This window comes from Aquarana catesbeiana, linkage group LG05 (assembly GCF_042186555.1).
Source record: "Aquarana catesbeiana isolate 2022-GZ linkage group LG05, ASM4218655v1, whole genome shotgun sequence".
In the NCBI taxonomy this organism is placed as follows: domain Eukaryota; kingdom Metazoa; phylum Chordata; class Amphibia; order Anura; family Ranidae; genus Aquarana; species Aquarana catesbeiana.
The window spans coordinates 5,998,369-6,009,923 of record NC_133328.1 but is presented as its reverse complement, the minus strand read 5'-3'; positions in this window follow the sequence as shown (position 1 = coordinate 6,009,923).

The window sequence follows — 11,555 nt, the reverse complement described above, 5'->3', positions numbered from 1 at the left end:
AATGTTAGTCAGTATTCTTCGCCATCAACCACAGCAGTGCCTGGAACATCCAACATTACTCCCTCTGTATCTTTAATGCCCAATATAAATGGATCAGAATTATTAGATTCCAGAACTACTCCAATAACATCTAAAATATCTATGACCCTAGGAAGTACCACAGTTGCAGCAACAATGAAGAATACAACGGGTTTAATGTCAACAGTGAATCTGAATATGTCACTGGTTGTAGGAAGTACTCCAGTACCATCAAAGATATTTGGCTCCTCATCAATGGCTACCAAAACTGCATCAAGGATATCTGATGTCATTGACTCTTCTGGAACCAAAACAACAGATTCAATGTCAAATAAATCAGCTGTGACCTTAACATCCACCGTAACTCCACCAATAACAACTAACATCTCTTTTGTAGGCCCACCAGTTCCCCCAACCGCTCCATTAATGATCATCGCTTCTACTTCACCAGTTAGCAAAATGGCGCCGATAATATATACTGTCCATGGAGCTTCATCATCAACAGCAGTCTCTACAATCAGTGATATCACATCTAGACCCTCTGCACTGGTGATTCCCACCACACAATACACCACTAAAGACTCTTTACCAAATCTAGTTTCTGAGAGCAATACCATCCCAGTAATGTCTGGAATTAGTGGGTTGACCAGTATGCCAAGCCTGGAAAAAGTTTCTACAACTGCCAAAACACCAGCAAGTGCCACAAGTATGCTGGCAGCTTCTACAACTGGTGCTCCATCAACCAGTACCACAACTATACCATCTAATACAACTTTGACAATTACGGGAACAACTTTTTCTACTGGAACTGAGCCAGTACATTTGAACTTCCCAACTAAAACGTCAACTGCTTCCACGCTGGGACAGGTCAATGCTACCAAAACTGCCACTAACATGACTGATGGCTCTACTGAAATGCGGCCTGCAGAGGCTGTCACCTTGGGAACCTATGAGACAAACAGCAGAGGTAAGTGGTACAAGATTTACTCACATTAATATAGCGCTACCACCTCAAGGACCGCTGAGTTGTGTCTCAGGTTCTTTTACTAGTGTAGCGGCAGCCAGGCAAACAGCAACATTCACTCCTCTGGCTCAGTATACAGTCTAGTGGTTGCCTTTTTTAAAGTTTATTGTGGAGTAACTTGGATGGAGTTTAGGGAAGCTGTAAGATACTCCAGAACACTGAGCAGGAATAAAGGGACACTCTTCCCTTTGCAGCTACTTTTTAACATAGTCCTTTGAGCAGTAGGTCATAAAATGGACAGCACTGGAACGCCATTAGCAAAGTTCCGGGCCAGGCAAGCCCATAAGAGGTTAAGGGGTAAACAGCAGCAACAGTCACTAGGATCCGTTACAGGTGACAGAATGTGACAGGTGAAGATTGTGTCATTTAGAGGTTCCACTAGAAGGGAATAATGATGTCAGAATCTCTCATTATTGTGCACAGAGAATCGCTAACGTTTTGAGAAATATCCTTTCTACCGGGCTGATCCTTCCCATTAAATAGGAAGTTTTGCCACTTCCATCTATTCATGTGTCACAGGAGAAAGGAGAGTAGCAATCCAAGCTGTAGGGAAGGAAGATACACCTACACCTTGTAATGTTACAATGCGTATTCATTTAACATAATGTAAAAAAATATAACTTGAACACAAAGTATCAAGATGTTGATAAGGAAAACAACAACTCCAACTTAACTGTGAAAGTTTTGAACATTTATTTAGAAGAGAAAAGCTACAAAGTAGATATTAGAAAGAGAAATTAATATGTTCAGATCTCCTAGAGCAGGGGTGTCAAACTCAATTTCATTGCGGGCCCCGTCAGCATTAAGGTTGCCCTTAAAGGCCCGGTTGTATGACTAAGGCTATATAAATTTTATCCAGGGTTTTTTTTTTTTTAGAGAATAGGTGAAGGAACTCAACCATGCCAACCCCCTCCACCCCCATTCACATTTAAAGGAGACAACTAAAAATAACAAAATTGACTTCGCTGTAGTTACAAGATTTTCTAAAATTCTAATTAACCAGATTGTCCATGATAATAATTGGGTTTGATTGACCCAAAACGTGTACTGCATGATACAGTAGTCCTGGTATGAGGCCACCATTAAAACTGAAGTCATCCGCCATTTATCCTTTCACAACCCAAGCCATTCTAAAATTGGTAAGTGATCTGTTTCTGCTGCTTCTGGGGGTTCTCCAAACAAAGATGGCGGAACATGGAAGAGAACCTTAAAGTGTTCTAATTAGGAGGTTCTGGTCACACAAGACAGGGGCGGGGTCTACTTACAGTGTGAGGTATATGGAGGAGAGACCTGTCTGACCTTTATGTTGGGTCTTATGGTCCCACCCTCTGCTCCAGGAGGTCCAGGCATTTTGTTGACCTCAAAGAGGTCCGGTCTGGTTAAGAAGCTGTAAGAGGGAAAAATGTTCCTCTGAGGAAATTATACAGAGCAGCGAACAATGGGAGAAGAGCTTACAATCTATTAGGGTATAAGGGGGGATACAGAAGGCAGAAGAGCTTACAATCTATTAGGGTATAAGGGAGGATACAGAAGGTAGAAGAGCTTACAATCTATTAGCGTATAAGGGAGGATATAGAAGGTAGAAGAGCTTACAATTTATTATAGTATAAGTGAGTATACAGAAGGTAGAAGAGCTAACAATCTATTAGGGTAAAAGAGAGGATACAAAAGGTAGAAGAGCTTACAATCTATTAAGTTATAAGGAAGGATATAGAAGGCAGAAGAGCTTACACTCTATTAGAGAATAAGGGAGGATACAGAAGGCGTAATATATTACAATATATTAGGGTATAAGTCAGGATACAGAAGGTAGAAGAGCTTACAATCTATTAGGGTATAAGGGAGGATACAGAAGATAGAAGAGCTTACAATCTATTATAGTATAAGGGGGGATACCCAAAGTAGAAGAGCTTACATTCTATTAGAGTATAAGGGAGGACACAGAAGGCGGAAGAGCTTACAATCTATTAGGGTATAAGGGGGATATAGAAGGTAGAAGAGCCTACAATCTATTAGGGTTTAAGGGGGATATAGAAGGTAGAAGAGCTTACAATCTATTAGGGTATAAGGGAGGATACCCAAACCCATAAAATGACTTTGCTATTAAACTTCTACATTTTTAATGGGTCATTGTTCCAAATTTTCATGATTGTGTACAGAGCTCTATAGAGTCTCCCTCTAGTGGTTATTTGTGTACTAAGCAGTACACAGTAGTAGCAAACCACAGAATACTGTATGAGATGACATCATTTAGCAGCTTACTATGTCTTATGTCTTCAGCAGCTGCTGGATTTGCAGTTGAAACTGCGAGGAGTAAAGTCACTATTCAGTGCAACTAACCAATAAGCAAGTCATGATATTTAGGAATTAAATAATGCTGTCCTCACAATTATAAGAAATGAGAAGGAGACAGAGCCATCCTCTCTGCTCCATCCTCTATAACTCTCCTCTCCTGAAATACTCTGCACTGCTGGAGGATCTGCTCCTGCCTCTAACTCTCCTCTCCTGAAATATTTTGCACTGCTGGAGGACTCTGCTCCTCCCTCTATGACTCTCCTCTCCTGAAGTAATCTGCACTGCTGGAGGACTCTGCTCCTGCCTCTAACTCTCCTCTCCTGAAATACTCTGCTCTGCTGGAGGACTCTGCTCCTTCTTCTATAACTCTCCTCTCCTGAAATACTTTGCACCGCTGGAGGACTCTGCTCCTTCCTCTATAACTCTCCTCTCCTGAAATACTCTGCACTGCTGGAGGACTCTGCTCCTTCCTCTATAACTCTCCTCTCCTGAAATACTCTGCACTGCTGGAGGACTCTGCTCCTTCCTCTATAACTCTCCTCTCCTGAAATACTCTGCACTGCTGGAGAACTCTGCTTCTTCCTCTATAACTCTCCTCTCCTGAAATACTCTGCTCTGCTGGAGGACTCTGCTCCTTCCTCTATAACTCTCCTCTCCTGAAATACTCTGCTCTGCTGGAGGGCTCTGCTCCTTCCTCTATAACTCTCCTCTTTTGAAATACTTTGCACTGCTGGAGGACTCTGCTCCTTCCTCTATAACTCTCCTCTCCTGAAATACTCTGCTGGAGGACTCTGCTCCTTGCTCTATAACTCTCCTCTCCTGAAATACTCTGCACTGCTGGAGGACTCTGCTCCTTCCTCTATAACTCTCCTCTCCCGAAATACTCTGCACCGCTGGAGGACTCTGCTCCTTCCTCTATAACTCTCCTCTCCTGAAATACTCTGCACTGCTGGAGGACTCTGCTCCTTCCTCTATAACTCTCCTCTCCTGAAATACTCTGCTCTGCTGGAGGACTCTGCTCCTTCCTGTATAACTCTCCTCTTTTGAAATACTCTGCACTGCTGGAGGACTCTGCTCCTTCCTCTACAACTCTCCTCTCCTGAAATACTCTGCTCTGCTGGAGGACTCTGCTCCTTCCTCTATAACTCTCCTCTCCTGAAATACTCTGCTCTGCTGGAGGACTCTGCTCCTTCTTCTATAACTCTCCTCTTTTGAAATACTCTGCAATGCTGGAGGACTCTGCTCCTCTCCTCTATAACTCTCCTCTCCTGAAATACTCTGCACTGCTGGAGGACTCTGCTCCTTCCTCTATAACTCTCCTCTTTTGAAATACTCTGCACTGCTGGAGGACTCTGCTCCTTCTTCTAGAACTCTCCTCTCCTGAAATACTCTGCACTGCTGGAGGACTCTGCTCCTTCCTCTATAACTCTCCTCTTTTGAAATACTCTGCAATGCTGGAGGACTCTGCTCCTCTCCTCTATAACTCTCCTCTCCTGAAATACTCTGCACTGCTGGAGGACTCTGCTCCTTCCTCTATAACTCTCCTCTTTTGAAATACTCTGCACTGCTGGAGGACTCTGCTCCTTCCTCTATAACTCTCCTCTCCTGAAATACTCTGCACTGCTGGAGGACTCTGCTCCTTCCTCTATAACTCTCCTCTCCCGAAATACTCTGCACCGCTGGAGGACTCTGCTCCTTCCTCTATAACTCTCCTCTCCTGCAATACTCTGCACTGCTGGAGAACTCTGCTCCTTCCTCTACAACTCTCCTCTCCTGAAATACTCTGCACTGCTGGAGGACTCTGCTCCTTCCTCTATAACTCTCCTCTCCTGAAATACTCTGCTCTGCTGGAGGACTCTGCTCCTTCCTGTATAACTCTCCTCTTTTGAAATACTCTGCACTGCTGGAGGACTCTGCTCCTTCCTCTACAACTCTCCTCTCCTGAAATACTCTGCTCTGCTGGAGGACTCTGCTCCTTCCTCTATAACTCTCCTCTCCTGAAATACTCTGCTCTGCTGGAGGACTCTGCTCCTTCTTCTATAACTCTCCTCTTTTGAAATACTCTGCAATGCTGGAGGACTCTGCTCCTCTCCTCTATAACTCTCCTCTCCTGAAATACTCTGCACTGCTGGAGGACTCTGCTCCTTCCTCTATAACTCTCCTCTCCTGAAATACTCTGCACTGCTGGAGGACTCTGCTCCTTCCTCTATAACTCTCCTCTTTTGAAATACTCTGCACTGCTGGAGGACTCTGCTCCTTCCTCTATAACTCTCCTCTCCTGAAATACTCTGCACTGCTGGATGACTCTGCTCCTTCTGCTTTGTAAAGCCAGCCATAGACCATTTAAATCTTGGCCAGCTTGAAGACAGCCATGACCCTTTGTAAGCTCTTGCTGATAAGAATGATGGACGGTAAATTTGCAGACAGGTCTCTCTTGGAGTCCTGTAGGTGTTCTATAGTTGGTGTTCCTATAGTTGGCTGTACAGGACTTTCCCCATAAGAGCTGTAGAACCTATTCCCCTGCTCTCCATTCCAGATCTCAGAAGATAAGACTGATCTGTAAACATCCTGGAATGTGTGAGCTCAGGGCATCACAATAGCAATACTAATACACACAGCAATAGAGCTTTTATTTTTTGTAGAACGCACCCCTTGTATGTACTCATCACTTCCTCCATACTGAATACCGTGTCTGTACATCCATAGAGACCTCCATAGAGACCTCCATAGAGACCTCCATAGAGACCTCCATAAAGGCCTACATAGAGACCTCCATAGAGACTTCCAAAGAGACCTCCATAGAGACCTCCATAAAGGCCTACATAGAGACCTCCATAGAGACCTCCATAGAGACCTCCATAGAGACCTCCATAGAGACATCCATAGAGACCTCCATAGAGAGGCCTCTGGGACAGTTAAAGGACAGTTTCGCCCTTTAACCTGGCCAGAGATGGATGGAATTTTACATAATTTTGGTGGGGGGAAATCTTAGGAAAATTTATATGAAAATTCTCAGAACAATTGTTTGTCATTCAAACGATTTTGCCCGCTTGTAACATTTGATTATGGAATGAATGGACTGTACCAAACGAAAAACCACATACACTGTTAGAAATTTGTTCCAGAAAAGTTTTCTAACCATCTCTGCTCCTTCAAATTTTCTGGAACGTCAATTTGACCCACTATTGATTGGAAAAATGAAGAAACCTCCTTAGAACCTTCTTTTTCCCCTAATGTTCATTCAAAGTTCTACCCATCTATGGCCAGCTTAGGGTGGCCATTCAAGGACCACAATTTGGCCGATTCAGCAGGGATCGGTCAACTTTTGATTCATGTATGGGCAGGCTGGTTGTACAGAAATCCACGTACAACCAGCCTGATGGAATTTCCCCACTCAATCTGTATCGCTGTCCATAGCTGGAAGCCTTTGAGTATTTTGACAATGAGGAAGTCTCCCTGGTTCAACAAAATAAAGACGTATCTATGGGCTGCTTATGTGAAGTTTATCTTTAGAACTCGGGCTGGGGTAAAAATAAGCAATTGAGCTGTAGTCTTACTGCCTCCCAACTGCCCACCCTAAGCTACAATGGCAACGAAATGGGGCAGTACAGCAAAAAATTATACCCCATATCGTGTTCGATGGACAGTACCGCCACCAAACACATCCCATTAAAGTGAGTGGGGCTGAGCCACAACCACCTTTACTACACATTGCAGCGCAGTGGTGCCGAGTTTTCAGGTGAGGTGACGTATCGCTTCCCAGCCACCTGCCTGTCAACAGCGTGTAGAGAGCAGAGTGCAGCTGAACTGTCAGTGTCTGTAGAGAGGGGAAGAATGCAGCCTGGCAGGCAACTGTCTTGAGACGTTGCAAGCCCTACACTTCCCCTCCTCGTCGAGAACCTTTTACTGCTGCTAGTTTTGTCCCTACCAGGTGGGGTACCTGACCCTACACTACCAACTCACAAACGTGTGCCAAACCTGGGAGCCATGGCCTTAAATAGGCTCTGCCTGACCAAAGTCGGCTGCCAGAGTCACATGGAGCAGCAGCATCCAATTAGATGCGTCCATAGTGACCCAGGAAACTATAGAGGAACCTTGTTTCTCTTGAGTTCCTCTCATACTGCAGTGCCGCCGTGGAAGAGCGCCACCTGCAGTGAGATAGTAGACTGCACCTGCCTACAAGTACATCTCTCCCATTCATCATAAATGCATGTTTCCTCATGTTAATCTCTCTAAAGACCGTGTAAGTACAGAACATGCCTGTTGGTTTTCCAGAGATGTGACCAGCACCTTATTACTTGTTGTGGGTTGACAGCACACACCATCTTAATGGACTGAATGGTGTCAGCCCTGCCTGATGCCCTTTGCTAAACTATTAAATCTCTCCCACTGTCCACATCTACACAGCATAGGGGATAATTGTTGTGAAGTCCAGGACAGAAGTTGGGAGGGCTAATTAGATTCCTTGAGATAACACAGTAAGTGTGCAGAGCACACGGGACAGCTCTGCATTTCTGGCAGGATCAACAGGTATTCTTTTGTACTTATTGAACAGATAGAACAAAACAATTTCAATGGTATATTTAAATGACCAAAAAGGAGCAAATAAGAGAAATTCATTGATAGTGTTTACATGCACTTTATTAAATACCCCACCCTAATATTTGCCCACTCTAATATTTGCCCACCATAATATTTGCCTTTCTCCCAGATCCAGAAATCTTTCCTCCAACAAGCCCCCAGAAGCTTCCCCTCACACTGTATATGTGAGTTGCAACCCCCATTCATTCCTATGGGTAAGCCCTCTTCCAAGGGCCCACTGGAGGCCGCCATGAGTATGGCTTACCCATAGCAATAAATGGGGTTGCAATTTGCATGCGCAGTATAAATAGGGGCAGCCTGTGATAATATTTGCCTTCCTTCAGTGATCTCTCCTCCAACACAGCTCCGGGCAGCTCCTGCTCACCCTCCCCATGTGTGCTGCAACCCCATTCATTCCTATAAGTAAACATACTCTCCGAAGGCCCTCATCTCAGTGTATGGCTTACCCACAGGAATAAATGGGGTTGCAATTTGCATACATAGTATAAAAAGTTTTCCAAATATAAAGTCGCGCTATAAAGTGAGTTTGTGCTAAAAGATGAAAGATAAAATTGATAAAACTAGTCAAATAATATATAATTGATAGTCTATTCAAATTGATAGTTGATCTCCACTGTGCAGATATCTCACAAAACACCCAAGAATGGTGATAAAAGAAAAAGGTCTGCCTTCCACCTCCACACACACTGCCGTTTACCAGCTCCTGTGGATCTCTTATGCCCTGTACACACGGGCAGACTTTTCGACCGGACTGGTCCGATGGACCGAGTCCGGCAGACAATCCGACCGTGTGTGGGCTCCATCGGACCTGCGGCGGACTTTTGCGGTCGAAAATCTGACAGACTTTAGATTTGGAACATGTTTCAAATCTTTCCAACGGACTCGGGTCCGGCCGAAAAGTCCGCTCGTCTGTATGCTAGTCCGACGGACGAAAACCGACGCTAGGGCAGCTATTGGCTACTGGCTATCAACTTCCTTATTTTACTCCGGTCGTACGTCATCACGTACGAATCCGTCGGACTTTGGTGTGATCGTGTGTAGCCAAGTCCGTTCATTCGAAAGTCCGTCGGACCAGTCCGGTCGAAAAGTCCACCCGTGTGTACGTGGCATTAGTTATAGGAGATCACACACGCCTGTGGCTTGATACCCAGCCCGGGCCTTTGATTACACACAGCCAAGATCCCAGCGTCTTCACAGGAGTTGCAACTCATACAGGAAGGTTTTAGCAGATGTTTCCAAAAAGAGAGTAATAGAGGGCTTCCATAGCGTAAAACCATAGGATATTTATTTCATAAAAAGTAAAAGAAGGTATTACACTTACATTTATAAAAAGCATCACATGCAATGTCACATCACATGCAAAGTCACACCTGACGTTGTCTTGGGGCAGGTGTGACGAAACACGTAGGGAGGAGCGATGTGCTGATGTCAACGCGATACACAAAAAGTCCCGGAACCACGGGCTGCCATTGAGAGCCGGCCGGCTCGGTATTTACTTTGCATGTGATGCTTTTTATAAATGTAAGGGTAATACCTTCTTTTACTTTTTATGAAATAAATATCATATGGTTTTACACTATGGAAGCCCTCTATTGCCCTCTTTTTGGAAACATCTTCTAAAACCTTCCTGTATGAGTTGCAACTCCTGTGAAGATGCTGGGATCTTGGCTGTGTGTAATCAAAGGCCCCGGCTGGGTATCAAGCCACAGGTGTGTGTGATCTCCTATAACTAAGAGATCCACAGGAGCCGGTGAACAGCAGTGTGTGTGGAGGTGGAAGGGAGACCTTTTTCTTTTATCACCATTCTTGGGTGTTTTGTGTGATATCTGCACAGTGGAGATCAACTATCAATTTGAATGGCCTATCAATTATATATTATTTGACTAGTTTTATCAATTTTATTTGTACCTTTCAATAAGTTTGCAGTACCTTATCTTTCATCTTTTAGCGCAAACTCACTTTATATTGTGACTTGATTTCCTCCAACGCAGCCCCAGGCAGCTCCTGCTCCCATGGATAAGCCATACTCGCCGAAGGCCCTCTGAAGGTCACCATGAGTATGGCTTACCCATAGGAAAGAATGGGGCTGCAATGTGCGGGCACATTATAAAATAGGGCTGTTCGAGGTCTTGTCCAAGGAAAGGTCATTGGATCTGGGGGGAAGGTAAATATTGTCCAAGGTGGGCTGTACTCGGTGGTGGTGGGGGAGGGGGGGGGGGGCGGGGTGCTATGGGTAATGGGCACCATGATTCATAATCATGCCCCTAGTGACAACATAGATAGGAACAAAGTGTTGTTACCCTAAAATAGGAAGTGCCTGAACAATGGCTATCGTTGGCAGGATCACCATCAATTGGTATGATGAAGGCTGAAGGTTGAAAAGTATGAAAAATGGCTTTATAACAGAATACTGCTTATATGAGATTTTAGCGATTGGGTTTACTTGTATTTTAGGCCTCATATAAACATGGGAGCATTTGTAGATACATCTAGTAGTTTTGCATCAAGAAGAAAAGTATGGGATTTTTGAGATGCCAAAACTCAACACAAATATATAAAATATATCAAAATTTTATTATAAAAATTTAAAAATCCGCATAATGTCATCACATATATCCATACGGTAAAAGGAAAAATGCAGTAGATTCCAATTCTCTACATGTTTCGCCAAACTATGGCTTCATCAGGAGACTTTTTTTTATCAAGGACTGCATACATGATCACGGAATACTGATGTATATGTTAAAATCCAATAGAAATTTGGCTTAAAAAACACAGGGATAGATAGAAATGGACATATGGTAAAACCACAAAGGATGCCCAAAAATGGCCTACCAGTATTGCCAACAAACGTGGAATCCTCATTGCTGGAGGTTTGATTAAAGAATCCCCAACTGGAACTTTTCCCCAAGCTTAGCAAATGGGACCAGTTTTCATCAGGACAAGTTGTCAGAATAAACCGGCAACAGTCCTTATAATAATGTAGATGTAGAAAGTTGGGGATTCTTTAATCAAACCTCCAGGAATTCCACGTTTGTTGGCAATACTGGTAGGCCATTTTTGGGTGTCAGTATACCTTCCTCTGTGGTTTTACAATATGTCTATTTCTATCTACACCTGTGATTTTGGAGCCAAATTTCTATTGGATTTTAAGATATTCATCAGTATTCAGGCATCATATACGCAGTCCTTGATAAAAATCTCCTGATGAAGCCATCGTTTGGCGAAACATGTCGCGAATTGGAATATATTTCATTTTTCCATATACCGTATATACCAGGTATATATGATCTTTAAATGTTTATAATACATTTTTGATATATTTTATATATTTGTGTTGCACTTGGCACCTCAAAAATCCCATACTTTTCTTCTTTATACAAATTTACAAATCAAGGGATGTAGTGTGAATGACTCTCAGACATTCAGCAGTCTTTTGTACATCTAGTAGTTGTTCTCTGAAGAATCTCCGATCTTTCAGTATTTCCTAGACACGTGCGTTTTTTGGGGTTTTTTTGTTGCAAAACGAAATTCAGATGAAATTTTCTTTGCTTGGGGATTCGGATGTATAAAAATTTCCAAATCACAATAGTAACGAATTTCAACTAATCCAAAA